Source organism: Engraulis encrasicolus, chromosome 18, assembly GCF_034702125.1.
Source record: "Engraulis encrasicolus isolate BLACKSEA-1 chromosome 18, IST_EnEncr_1.0, whole genome shotgun sequence".
Lineage (NCBI taxonomy): Eukaryota > Metazoa > Chordata > Actinopteri > Clupeiformes > Engraulidae > Engraulis > Engraulis encrasicolus.
The window spans coordinates 29,571,481-29,583,325 of NC_085874.1; the positions used below are offsets into that span (position 1 = coordinate 29,571,481).

The 11,845-nt window shown below is 50.3% G+C and overlaps 21 non-coding genes across 21 annotated transcripts; 2 read left to right on the forward strand and 19 right to left on the reverse strand.

Moving 5' to 3' along the window:
- Nucleotides 1–2,868: 2,868 nt before the first annotated feature.
- Nucleotides 2,869–2,942, reverse strand: trnat-ugu (transfer RNA threonine (anticodon UGU)). The gene has a single exon. It is a non-coding gene; the product is annotated as a tRNA-Thr (tRNA).
- A 146-nt stretch (nucleotides 2,943–3,088) lies between these two features.
- On the reverse strand, nucleotides 3,089–3,162 carry trnat-agu (transfer RNA threonine (anticodon AGU)). Its single transcript has one exon. It is a non-coding gene; the product is annotated as a tRNA-Thr (tRNA).
- Nucleotides 3,163–3,435: 273 nt separating this feature from the next.
- Nucleotides 3,436–3,507, reverse strand: trnaq-cug (transfer RNA glutamine (anticodon CUG)). The gene has a single exon. It is a non-coding gene; the product is annotated as a tRNA-Gln (tRNA).
- Nucleotides 3,508–3,982: 475 nt separating this feature from the next.
- trnat-agu (transfer RNA threonine (anticodon AGU)) lies at nucleotides 3,983–4,056 on the reverse strand. Its single transcript has one exon. It is a non-coding gene; the product is annotated as a tRNA-Thr (tRNA).
- A 282-nt stretch (nucleotides 4,057–4,338) lies between these two features.
- trnaq-cug (transfer RNA glutamine (anticodon CUG)) lies at nucleotides 4,339–4,410 on the reverse strand. The gene has a single exon. It is a non-coding gene; the product is annotated as a tRNA-Gln (tRNA).
- A 292-nt stretch (nucleotides 4,411–4,702) lies between these two features.
- trnaq-cug (transfer RNA glutamine (anticodon CUG)) lies at nucleotides 4,703–4,774 on the reverse strand. The gene has a single exon. It is a non-coding gene; the product is annotated as a tRNA-Gln (tRNA).
- A 623-nt stretch (nucleotides 4,775–5,397) lies between these two features.
- On the reverse strand, nucleotides 5,398–5,471 carry trnat-ugu (transfer RNA threonine (anticodon UGU)). Its single transcript has one exon. It is a non-coding gene; the product is annotated as a tRNA-Thr (tRNA).
- Nucleotides 5,472–5,617: 146 nt separating this feature from the next.
- trnat-agu (transfer RNA threonine (anticodon AGU)) lies at nucleotides 5,618–5,691 on the reverse strand. Its single transcript has one exon. It is a non-coding gene; the product is annotated as a tRNA-Thr (tRNA).
- Nucleotides 5,692–5,964: 273 nt separating this feature from the next.
- Nucleotides 5,965–6,036, reverse strand: trnaq-cug (transfer RNA glutamine (anticodon CUG)). The gene has a single exon. It is a non-coding gene; the product is annotated as a tRNA-Gln (tRNA).
- A 475-nt stretch (nucleotides 6,037–6,511) lies between these two features.
- Nucleotides 6,512–6,585, reverse strand: trnat-agu (transfer RNA threonine (anticodon AGU)). Its single transcript has one exon. It is a non-coding gene; the product is annotated as a tRNA-Thr (tRNA).
- Nucleotides 6,586–6,868: 283 nt separating this feature from the next.
- Nucleotides 6,869–6,940, reverse strand: trnaq-cug (transfer RNA glutamine (anticodon CUG)). Its single transcript has one exon. It is a non-coding gene; the product is annotated as a tRNA-Gln (tRNA).
- Nucleotides 6,941–7,232: 292 nt separating this feature from the next.
- On the reverse strand, nucleotides 7,233–7,304 carry trnaq-cug (transfer RNA glutamine (anticodon CUG)). The gene has a single exon. It is a non-coding gene; the product is annotated as a tRNA-Gln (tRNA).
- A 623-nt stretch (nucleotides 7,305–7,927) lies between these two features.
- On the reverse strand, nucleotides 7,928–8,001 carry trnat-ugu (transfer RNA threonine (anticodon UGU)). Its single transcript has one exon. It is a non-coding gene; the product is annotated as a tRNA-Thr (tRNA).
- A 146-nt stretch (nucleotides 8,002–8,147) lies between these two features.
- Nucleotides 8,148–8,221, reverse strand: trnat-agu (transfer RNA threonine (anticodon AGU)). The gene has a single exon. It is a non-coding gene; the product is annotated as a tRNA-Thr (tRNA).
- A 274-nt stretch (nucleotides 8,222–8,495) lies between these two features.
- trnaq-cug (transfer RNA glutamine (anticodon CUG)) lies at nucleotides 8,496–8,567 on the reverse strand. The gene has a single exon. It is a non-coding gene; the product is annotated as a tRNA-Gln (tRNA).
- Nucleotides 8,568–9,042: 475 nt separating this feature from the next.
- Nucleotides 9,043–9,116, reverse strand: trnat-agu (transfer RNA threonine (anticodon AGU)). The gene has a single exon. It is a non-coding gene; the product is annotated as a tRNA-Thr (tRNA).
- Nucleotides 9,117–9,399: 283 nt separating this feature from the next.
- trnaq-cug (transfer RNA glutamine (anticodon CUG)) lies at nucleotides 9,400–9,471 on the reverse strand. Its single transcript has one exon. It is a non-coding gene; the product is annotated as a tRNA-Gln (tRNA).
- A 292-nt stretch (nucleotides 9,472–9,763) lies between these two features.
- trnaq-cug (transfer RNA glutamine (anticodon CUG)) lies at nucleotides 9,764–9,835 on the reverse strand. The gene has a single exon. It is a non-coding gene; the product is annotated as a tRNA-Gln (tRNA).
- Nucleotides 9,836–9,961: 126 nt separating this feature from the next.
- trnad-guc (transfer RNA aspartic acid (anticodon GUC)) lies at nucleotides 9,962–10,033 on the forward strand. The gene has a single exon. It is a non-coding gene; the product is annotated as a tRNA-Asp (tRNA).
- Nucleotides 10,034–10,127: 94 nt separating this feature from the next.
- On the reverse strand, nucleotides 10,128–10,199 carry trnaq-cug (transfer RNA glutamine (anticodon CUG)). The gene has a single exon. It is a non-coding gene; the product is annotated as a tRNA-Gln (tRNA).
- A 130-nt stretch (nucleotides 10,200–10,329) lies between these two features.
- trnad-guc (transfer RNA aspartic acid (anticodon GUC)) lies at nucleotides 10,330–10,401 on the forward strand. The gene has a single exon. It is a non-coding gene; the product is annotated as a tRNA-Asp (tRNA).
- The last annotated feature ends 1,444 nt before the right edge of the window (nucleotides 10,402–11,845 follow it).

Sequence of the window (11,845 nt, forward strand, 5' to 3'; positions counted from 1 at the left end):
ATGGAGTTAAGCTGAGAGAGTTGCAAGTTGGAATCCCACCTGCTGGGTAGGACTGTATACTGACTTGTTCTTTGCACTTCATACTGGCCATTCAGAAGACAAACATGCAGTATAATTTCAGCATGAAAAATGCATACATGAACAGCATGCACACTCACCTGCTACTACATTAGATAGGCTACAGATTGTTAGTACTCGGCTGGACCTCCTTTTGCCATCAGAAATGATTTAACTGCCTGCAGCAACGATCGAGGACAATGTGGTACTGCAATGCTCCTTAATTGGTAATAAGGGGCCCAAAGTGAGTTTTTCTCTTCTGCAGGATGGCTCTAGAGGCCTTGCAAGTTTAGTACAACCTAGAAGTGAAACTTATAGAGCATTCTGGGCTCATACAATACAATACAACCTGTATTGATATAGCGCAATAAAAATATAGCGCTTTAAAAATATAGCGCAATAAAAATATAGCGCTTTAAAAATACACATACACACGCTTGTCCACATTTAAACAGCAGCTCTGGAGGCTGCCGCACAGCGCCAGTTGTCCGGGGTTCATGTGTCACACACAATATGATGTAAAAAAGTATAGTGGAAATGAGTGAAATTACTGTGACCACTCAAAATCTTATTAAGGACATCTTGAAGTTCAAAAAACAATAATTTGGTATTTTGTTGTGGCGGCATAGTAGGCCACCCTGGCTTTACTGCCCACCTATTGTAGACAGACCCAGTTGGCACCTCTCAGCCTGCAAAAAAACAGCATGTTTTCCCCCCCTAATGCTCCACCCGCTGGTTGTGTGGTTGCAATCACTACCAGACATTAAACATATTAAACAAGCAGTTTCGTGGGCGGGCCCATCGGTGCCGACTGGGACTATAGAATTGTCTAACCTGAAGGGATAGTACATTAGTTTTGCAGTGTGCATGCATGCTGCACAGACTGCGCCATCAGGAATTTACCCTATTGGCCCTTCTAGTCCTCCTTCAGGCCATTCCATGCAAGTGCAGGGCAGGGATCTATCTCACCTGCAGTTCTCCCTCAGTCACTGCACAGGAAGGGTGTGGCTTGATTAGGGTAATTAGTTGCAACTTGGCTCAGGTGGTGCATAGTTAACCGGCTGTAGCTCTTTCATTAGACTCTGTGGTTAGGTGCTTGGTGCGATTTGGTGAAGTATTTGGATACTTAAGGCTGTTGGTTTGTATTTGTCTTATTTGAGGCAAGACCTCCTGGGTGGTAATGTTGCAATATTGTTAGGGGGTTATGCTCATGAGCAGGAGTGTTGGGTAATCATGAACCATAAATTTGGTCTATCCATTCTCTGCACCAGATTTGTAGTGGAGTCACCTGTCTCTAGGCCTTGTTTAGCACTTGAAACAGGTGATGTCACTAATGAACTGATGCACTGCATCAACTTACGGAACTGGGTTACCCAACAGTGGTGAGCAGCAGTCAACAATGCAAACGAGGTTGATGTGTTTGAAGAAGCCTTTTGGCCTACACCTGCCTTGAGCCAAGTGTAACTTATGAGTGAGGTAGACCCCACAACAATTCTGATGCAATGGGTTAGTTTGTGATGAAGCAGTTAAGCTTTTGCTATGGAGCGTGCATGAACACTTTGCCCGTTTGATGCATTCTGACCTGCATGCATCAAACTGAAAAAGTGTGCATGTGAAGTGCATTGCAAAAGCATTCCTGATTCATCACAAACAAAACCAATATTTCAGTTGTTCTTCAAGTCAATACTTGGCAGCTGAGAGAAATGTAATCCATTCAAGGGAGGACATAGCAGATGCCTGGAAGATGTCCATTTGTGTAGCTGATCTGCACAGTTGCCCTGAGGTCTAGGGGGTATTCCAAGAAGCTGCAGCAGTAGTAAATGAGGTGAAGTCAACCTTCAGAGCAAAGAACTGCAAGATGATGTGTGGTTAAGGTAGACTTGTGTAGGTCAGCTTGCCTTGCCAGTGGCCTTGCTCGGTGGACTCGCACAGGTAGACTCGCGTGTCTTTCCACGAGTAGGTCTTCACACGAGGAGGGATAAACGCTGACGCTTCCGCGGACGCTGCAGCGCTAATTTCCTCTTAATATAGGACCTGTTGCCCTTCATTAGCAACATAAAACTTGCTTAGAGGGCGTGGCCTCAGTGACAACTTCCTTCATTGTCCACATGATTTGCAGCTAGTACCCAACCACTACTGTGGACCACAGTAGTGATTCTCCAACCGGGAAGGCAGCTGCCAATACATTGTTAGTATAGTGGACAGTACCTCCTCCTGTCACACAGAGGATTGGGGTTCGGTTCCCCGATGGGGAGGCTGCTCGCTGAGTTAACCCCAACCCTATTCCAGAGATCGACTTGCGCTCGCTGGGTCAACCCTAACCCTAATCCAGAGAGCGACTCAAGCTCGCTGGATCAACCCCAACCCAGAGAGCGACTCGCATCCGCAGGGGAATTCCCCAACCCTAATCCAGAGATCGACTTGCGCTCGCTGGGTCAACCCTAACCCTAATCCTAATCCAGAGAGCGACTCAAGCTCGCTGGATCAACCCCAACCCAGAGAGCGACTTTCCGCAGGGGAATTCCCCAACCCTAATCCCGAGAGTGACTCACGCTCGCTGGGTGAACCCTAATCCAGAGAGCGACTCCAGCTCGCTGGGTTAACCCCAACACTAATCCAGAGAGCTTCGAACAGAGGGATTTGAACCCAGGACCATTGAATTTACAAGACGGGCGCTTTGACGCCCCCAGATGTCCTGCTGGTTCCTCTCGCTGACAGGCCTGATGTTTCAAGCGAGTCGGGACTGCTACACAAGTAACATCTCCCGAGGCGAGGTCTTATCGCCTTCAAGGTGTACACTTATCTAACACAAGGCACTGCTGGGATTCGAACCCAGGGTCTCCTGTTTACAAGACAGGCGCTTTAACCAACTAAGCCACAGCGCCCGGTGCTGATATCTCTCAGCAGGCATGCAGGCATGCATTCATGGCAGCGGTCTTGCAATTTAGGCTAGTCACATCGACAGCTTCAACTACACACGTAAGAACCCCGAGGCTGACTTCTTACCGCCTGTAGACAGCTGTGGAACATAAGGCACTGCTGGGATTCGAACCCAGGATCTCCTGTTTACTAGACAGGCGCTTTAACCAACTAAGCCACAGCGCCACTACAGCGGGAAAATTCAAGACATCAGAGGTAACGTCAAATCATGCTCAGCTTTGTCATGTCGACATTATCCTCGGGTGCCACGCGGCAAGGCAGAGGACTTCACAGCCCAATCCTCGTTAGTATAGTGGACAGTATCTCCGCCTGTCACGCGGAAGACCGGGGTTCGATTCCCCGACGGGGAGTTGGCAAGCGTCCTTTTAGGCTACCGGTGCTGCGTTGCTGAATCTAGCGCAAGTGGCGCCTCGCGCCACAAGGCAACAACAACAGGAAAGGTTCCACCGAGATTTGAACTCGGATCGCTGGATTCAGAGTCCAGAGTGCTAACCATTACACCATGGAACCTTGCTCTCTGGACGTGCAATCTTTTGGACCGCACCGCATCCAAGGTTTTTACAACATCCAAAGCATGATCTTTAGGGTATGCAACGTGACTGCGCTGTGGCAGTGTGGCAGCTAAGCTGTACAGGCAGTGCAGTTGGGCAGATTGCACATTTTGACATGTAGCTCATTTTGACATGTAGCTCATTTCGACAGGTAGCGTGTTCTGTCAAACTGAGCTGCATCCGAGAACCGAACCTGACAACATGTCTTTCATAACAAACAGTCGCCTCTATTCACTTGCTTCCCTTAGAAGCTTGGGAAACCCCACCGCTTATTTGCACACTGGACGAAACGAGGGATTTACGGGTGTTTCCGGGCCTTGCCCCACTCTTGGGTAACTTTTCACACTTTAGGCTAGTGGCCTCGAGAGATTCAACTACACAAGTAAGACCCCCGAAACTGTCCTCTTACCACCTGTGGACAGTCGTCTCAAATAAGGCACTGCTGGGATTCGGACCCAGGATCTCCTGTTTACTAGACAGGCGCTTTAACCAACTAAGCCACAGCGCCACAGTTGCTGGGAGCATGCTTCCAAACGCGGAAGAAGCGTCAAAGCACGCTCAGCTTTGTCAACGCCACATCATCGGCAAGTGCTGGAGACTAACACAGGATAGAATAGGTGCCAAATCCTCGTTAGTATAGTGGACAGTATCTCCGCCTGTCACGCGGAAGACCGGGGTTCGATTCCCCGACGGGGAGGCAAGGAGGGGCCTTTTGGCTTGTAACACTGATGCGCACATCTTGGGAATTTGTCCACTCCCGCCTCGTTGTTTGACCGAAGGACAACAGGAAAGGTTCCACCGAGATTTGAACTCGGATCGCTGGATTCAGAGTCCAGAGTGCTAACCATTACACCATGGAACCTTGCTCGCTGGGCATGTGAGCTGCGGGGCCCCGCAGCATCCAAGGGCTTAGCGCTTGAGCTAGCGGAAGTCCGCCATAAGGCTTTGTCACGAGACGCCCTGACTGGACACAGTGGACACCGTGGCATCCTCGTTAGTATAGTGGACAGTATCTCCGCCTGTCACGCGGAAGACCGGGGTTCGATTCCCCGACGGGGAGGAATTGAGAGGAGTTTTGGCTTGTAACACTGATGCACAGATCTTGGCAATTTATCCACTCCTCGCTTCGTTGTGTGACCGAAGGACAACAGGAAAGGTTCCACCGAGATTTGAACTCGGATCGCTGGATTCAGAGTCCAGAGTGCTAACCATTACACCATGGAACCACTTCGCACTGCCGCGGAAGACAGAGCCTGCCCAACGCGTGCTCGTTGCGCTAAATCAGGTGGCAAACGCGTGCTATCGAGGCTGTTTTCCTCAAACGTGTGTCACTGACACCAGCGACACTAACCGCATTCCTCGTTAGTATAGTGGACAGTATCTCCGCCTGTCACGCGGAAGACCGGGGTTCGATTCCCCGACGGGGAGGCTTTGAGGACGCTTTTCACCTGTGTCAGAGTTGTGGCACAGTTGAAAGATAGGCAGCGACAAAATGCCCAGATGTCAAATGAAAAGTTGACTGAGCCCACTGTTCCAGAGAGCGACTTTCCGCAGGGGAATTCCCCAACCCTAATCCCGAGAGTGACTCACGCTCGCTGGGTGAACCCTAATCCAGAGAGCGACTCCAGCTCGCTGGGTTAACCCCAACACTAATCCAGAGAGCTTCGAACAGAGGGATTTGAACCCAGGACCATTGAATTTACAAGACGGGCGCTTTGACGCCCCCAGATGTCCTGCTGGTTCCTCTCGCTGACAGGCCTGATGTTTCAAGCGAGTCGGGACTGCTACACAAGTAACATCTCCCGAGGCGAGGTCTTATCGCCTTCAAGGTGTACACTTATCTAACACAAGGCACTGCTGGGATTCGAACCCAGGGTCTCCTGTTTACAAGACAGGCGCTTTAACCAACTAAGCCACAGCGCCCGGTGCTGATATCTCTCAGCAGGCATGCAGGCATGCATTCATGGCAGCGGTCTTGCAATTTAGGCTAGTCACATCGACAGCTTCAACTACACACGTAAGAACCCCGAGGCTGACTTCTTACCGCCTGTAGACAGCTGTGGAACATAAGGCACTGCTGGGATTCGAACCCAGGATCTCCTGTTTACTAGACAGGCGCTTTAACCAACTAAGCCACAGCGCCACTACAGCGGGAAAATTCAAGACATCAGAGGTAACGTCAAATCATGCTCAGCTTTGTCATGTCGACATTATCCTCGGGTGCCACGCGGCAAGGCAGAGGACTTCACAGCCCAATCCTCGTTAGTATAGTGGACAGTATCTCCGCCTGTCACGCGGAAGACCGGGGTTCGATTCCCCGACGGGGAGTTGGCAAGCGTCCTTTTAGGCTACCGGTGCTGCGTTGCTGAATCTAGCGCAAGTGGCGCCTCGCGCCACAAGGCAACAACAACAGGAAAGGTTCCACCGAGATTTGAACTCGGATCGCTGGATTCAGAGTCCAGAGTGCTAACCATTACACCATGGAACCTTGCTCTCTGGACGTGCAATCTTTTGGACCGCACCGCATCCAAGGTTTTTACAACATCCAAAGCATGATCTTTAGGGTATGCAACGTGACTGCGCTGTGGCAGTGTGGCAGCTAAGCTGTACAGGCAGTGCAGTTGGGCAGATTGCACATTTTGACATGTAGCTCATTTTGACATGTAGCTCATTTCGACAGGTAGCGTGTTCTGTCAAACTGAGCTGCATCCGAGAACCGAACCTGACAACATGTCTTTCATAACAAACAGTCGCCTCTATTCACTTGCTTCCCTTAGAAGCTTGGGAAACCCCACCGCTTATTTGCACACTGGACGAAACGAGGGATTTACGGGTGTTTCCGGGCCTTGCCCCACTCTTGGGTAACTTTTCACACTTTAGGCTAGTGGCCTCGAGAGATTCAACTACACAAGTAAGACCCCCGAAACTGTCCTCTTACCACCTGTGGACAGTCGTCTCAAATAAGGCACTGCTGGGATTCGGACCCAGGATCTCCTGTTTACTAGACAGGCGCTTTAACCAACTAAGCCACAGCGCCACAGTTGCTGGGAGCATGCTTCCAAACGCGGAAGAAGCGTCAAAGCACGCTCAGCTTTGTCAACGCCACATCATCGGCAAGTGCTGGAGACTAACACAGGATAGAATAGGTGCCAAATCCTCGTTAGTATAGTGGACAGTATCTCCGCCTGTCACGCGGAAGACCGGGGTTCGATTCCCCGACGGGGAGGCAAGGAGGGGGCCTTTTGGCTTGTAACACTGATGCGCACATCTTGGGAATTTGTCCACTCCCGCCTCGTTGTTTGACCGAAGGACAACAGGAAAGGTTCCACCGAGATTTGAACTCGGATCGCTGGATTCAGAGTCCAGAGTGCTAACCATTACACCATGGAACCTTGCTCGCTGGGCATGTGAGCTGCGGGGCCGCGCAGCATCCAAGGGCTTAGCGCTTGAGCTAGCGGAAGTCCGCCATAAGGCTTTGTCACGAGACGCCCTGACTGGACACAGTGGACACCGTGGCATCCTCGTTAGTATAGTGGACAGTATCTCCGCCTGTCACGCGGAAGACCGGGGTTCGATTCCCCGACGGGGAGGAATTGAGAGGAGTTTTGGCTTGTAACACTGATGCACAGATCTTGGCAATTTATCCACTCCTCGCTTCGTTGTGTGACCGAAGGACAACAGGAAAGGTTCCACCGAGATTTGAACTCGGATCGCTGGATTCAGAGTCCAGAGTGCTAACCATTACACCATGGAACCACTTCGCACTGCCGCGGAAGACAGAGCCTGCCCAACGCGTGCTCGTTGCGCTAAATCAGGTGGCAAACGCGTGCTATCGAGGCTGTTTTCCTCAAACGTGTGTCACTGACACCAGCGACACTAACCGCATTCCTCGTTAGTATAGTGGACAGTATCTCCGCCTGTCACGCGGAAGACCGGGGTTCGATTCCCCGACGGGGAGGCTTTGAGGACGCTTTTCACCTGTGTCAGAGTTGTGGCACAGTTGAAAGATAGGCAGCGACAAAATGCCCAGATGTCAAATGAAAAGTTGACTGAGCCCACTGTTCCAGAGAGCGACTTTCCGCAGGGGAATTCCCCAACCCTAATCCCGAGAGTGACTCACGCTCGCTGGGTGAACCCTAATCCAGAGAGCGACTCCAGCTCGCTGGGTTAACCCCAACACTAATCCAGAGAGCTTCGAACAGAGGGATTTGAACCCAGGACCATTGAATTTACAAGACGGGCGCTTTGACGCCCCCAGATGTCCTGCTGGTTCCTCTCGCTGACAGGCCTGATGTTTCAAGCGAGTCGGGACTGCTACACAAGTAACATCTCCCGAGGCGAGGTCTTATCGCCTTCAAGGTGTACACTTATCTAACACAAGGCACTGCTGGGATTCGAACCCAGGGTCTCCTGTTTACAAGACAGGCGCTTTAACCAACTAAGCCACAGCGCCCGGTGCTGATATCTCTCAGCAGGCATGCAGGCATGCATTCATGGCAGCGGTCTTGCAATTTAGGCTAGTCACATCGACAGCTTCAACTACACACGTAAGAACCCCGAGGCTGACTTCTTACCGCCTGTAGACAGCTGTGGAACATAAGGCACTGCTGGGATTCGAACCCAGGATCTCCTGTTTACTAGACAGGCGCTTTAACCAACTAAGCCACAGCGCCACTACAGCAGGGAAAATTCAAGACATCAGAGGTAACGTCAAATCATGCTCAGCTTTGTCATGTCGACATTATCCTCGGGTGCCACGCGGCAAGGCAGAGGACTTCACAGCCCAATCCTCGTTAGTATAGTGGACAGTATCTCCGCCTGTCACGCGGAAGACCGGGGTTCGATTCCCCGACGGGGAGTTGGCAAGCGTCCTTTTAGGCTACCGGTGCTGCGTTGCTGAATCTAGCGCAAGTGGCGCCTCGCGCCACAAGGCAACAACAACAGGAAAGGTTCCACCGAGATTTGAACTCGGATCGCTGGATTCAGAGTCCAGAGTGCTAACCATTACACCATGGAACCTTGCTCTCTGGACGTGCAATCTTTTGGACCGCACCGCATCCAAGGTTTTTACAACATCCAAAGCATGATCTTTAGGGTATGCAACGTGACTGCGCTGTGGCAGTGTGGCAGCTAAGCTGTACAGGCAGTGCAGTTGGGCAGATTGCACATTTTGACATGTAGCTCATTTTGACATGTAGCTCATTTCGACAGGTAGCGTGTTCTGTCAAACTGAGCTGCATCCGAGAACCGAACCTGACAACATGTCTTTCATAACAAACAGTCGCCTCTATTCACTTGCTTCCCTTAGAAGCTTGGGAAACCCCACCGCTTATTTGCACACTGGACGAAACGAGGGATTTACGGGTGTTTCCGGGCCTTGCCCCACTCTTGGGTAACTTTTCACACTTTAGGCTAGTGGCCTCGAGAGATTCAACTACACAAGTAAGACCCCCGAAACTGTCCTCTTACCACCTGTGGACAGTCGTCTCAAATAAGGCACTGCTGGGATTCGGACCCAGGATCTCCTGTTTACTAGACAGGCGCTTTAACCAACTAAGCCACAGCGCCACAGTTGCTGGGAGCATGCTTCCAAACGCGGAAGAAGCGTCAAAGCACGCTCAGCTTTGTCAACGCCACATCATCGGCAAGTGCTGGAGACTAACACAGGATAGAATAGGTGCCAAATCCTCGTTAGTATAGTGGACAGTATCTCCGCCTGTCACGCGGAAGACCGGGGTTCGATTCCCCGACGGGGAGGCAAGGAGGGGCCTTTTGGCTTGTAACACTGATGCGCACATCTTGGGAATTTGTCCACTCCCCGCCTCGTTGTTTGACCGAAGGACAACAGGAAAGGTTCCACCGAGATTTGAACTCGGATCGCTGGATTCAGAGTCCAGAGTGCTAACCATTACACCATGGAACCTTGCTCGCTGGGCATGTGAGCTGCGGGGCCGCGCAGCATCCAAGGGCTTAGCGCTTGAGCTAGCGGAAGTCCGCCATAAGGCTTTGTCACGAGACGCCCTGACTGGACACAGTGGACACCGTGGCATCCTCGTTAGTATAGTGGACAGTATCTCCGCCTGTCACGCGGAAGACCGGGGTTCGATTCCCCGACGGGGAGGAATTGAGAGGACTTTTTGCTTGTAACACTGATGCACAGATCTTGGCAATTTATCCACTCCTCGCTTCGTTGTGTGACCGAAGGACAACAGGAAAGGTTCCACCGAGATTTGAACTCGGATCGCTGGATTCAGAGTCCAGAGTGCTAACCATTACACCATGGAACCGTGCTCGCTGGGCATGTGAGCTGCGGGGCCGCGCAGCATCCAAGGGCTTAGCGCTTGAGCTAGCGGAAGTCCGCCATAAGGCTTTGTCACGAGACGCCCTGACTGGACACACTGGTCACCGTGGCATCCTCGTTAGTATAGTGGACAGTATCTCCGCCTGTCACGCGGAAGACCGGGGTTCGATTCCCCGACGGGGAGGAATTGAGAGGACTTTTTGCTTGTAACGCTGATGCACAGATCTTGGCAATTTATCCACTCCTCGCTTCGTTGTGTGACCGAAGGACAACAGGAAAGGTTCCACCGAGATTTGAACTCGGATCGCTGGATTCAGAGTCCAGAGTGCTAACCATTACACCATGGAACCACTTCGCACTGCCGCGGAAGACAGAGCCTGCCCAACGCGTGCTCGTTGCGCTAAATCAGGTGGCAAACGCGTGCTATCGAGGCTGTTTTCCTCAAACGTGTGTCACTGACACCAGCGACACTAACCGCATTCCTCGTTAGTATAGTGGACAGTATCTCCGCCTGTCACGCGGAAGACCGGGGTTCGATTCCCCGACGGGGAGGCTTTGAGGACGCTTTTCACCTGTGTCAGAGTTGTGGCACAGTTGAAAGATAGGCAGCGACAAAATGCCCAGATGTCAAATGAAAAGTTGACTGAGCCCACTGTTCCAGAGAGCGACTTTCCGCAGGGGAATTCCCCAACCCTAATCCCGAGAGAGTGACTCACGCTCGCTGGGTGAACCCTAATCCAGAGAGCGACTCCAGCTCGCTGGTATAGTAGAGCAAATAACTGCAAACATCTTTCACTTGGTGGATACAAGCATTCAAATTTGGTTCAGAGGTGCTTTCAGAGGACCCTACTCTTTTTAGAAAAGGTCGCAAATCAGGTGAAAATAACAAAATGGGGTGCCATTGTCCAGAGTGGGCCTGCATGCAGATAATGAATTTAGCACTGAAACACACTGTTCAAATGGTGAACAAGCACGGAATTTGTCATAGAACTCCCTTAGACACACTTTTCTTTGAAAAGCATGGCAGGCCACGTGTAAATCCAAGATGGACGTCCATGTTCCTAGATGCCACAATACATATTATTGAGTATCGTTATGGGACAAAAAGGGCACACTGGGTCACGGACTGGACAAAAGCGTAAATACTTTGCACGATGCTTCCTAGGACCGCCCCTCAATGATTTAAGCCTTGGAGCCCAAGTTAAATGCACAATTTTCATATCAATCAGTAGTAATAATACATGTACATAGTCATGTTCAGCTTGGATTGACAAAATAAAATTATATATTTATTTGTGTTCAGATATGTAATCTCAAGTACCTAAGTGTACTGTTGAGTGATTTAGGGGCCTTTATGCTTGGGAAATTCTTGAATAATCAATGTCAATACACCAATACAGTATATTGACACATACTTATGTATGTATGTATTAGCAGGCATGTTTTCTGGTCTACTTTATGCTTAAGTCTTAGATGACATGTTGGCTACCTAACCACGTTAATGTAATTGATTGCTTGTTATTTTCTTCATTTGTACGTTACAACATAATCTGCCTGCCTTCCTCTCTCACAAACACTCAGTCTTTTCAAAAACTTAAACCACAGCATGTGAAATGCAATGGCTTTGGAGGGCGATACAGCTGTCAAAGAGCCTACAAGTCATCAAGACAATACAGGTAGGCTGTACTGTGGCGTAGTTGTAACTCTGCTATACTGTACTGTACGTATCTATACTGTAGCAGTACGGTACAGTAATGTAAGTGTGATTATACCCACACTGTACTGTAACTGTACCTGCACCGAACTAATATGCTACTGTACCTTTTTACTTTACTATACTGCACAGGAGGCTACTGTTGTATGCTACCGTACAATACTGTACTGCACCCTTACTGTATGCTACTGTACTGGTGCTGTACTGTAGTGTAACTGTGAACTATAGTCAACTACTGTACTGTAGATTTACTTTACTATACTGCTCCCGAACTGTATGCTA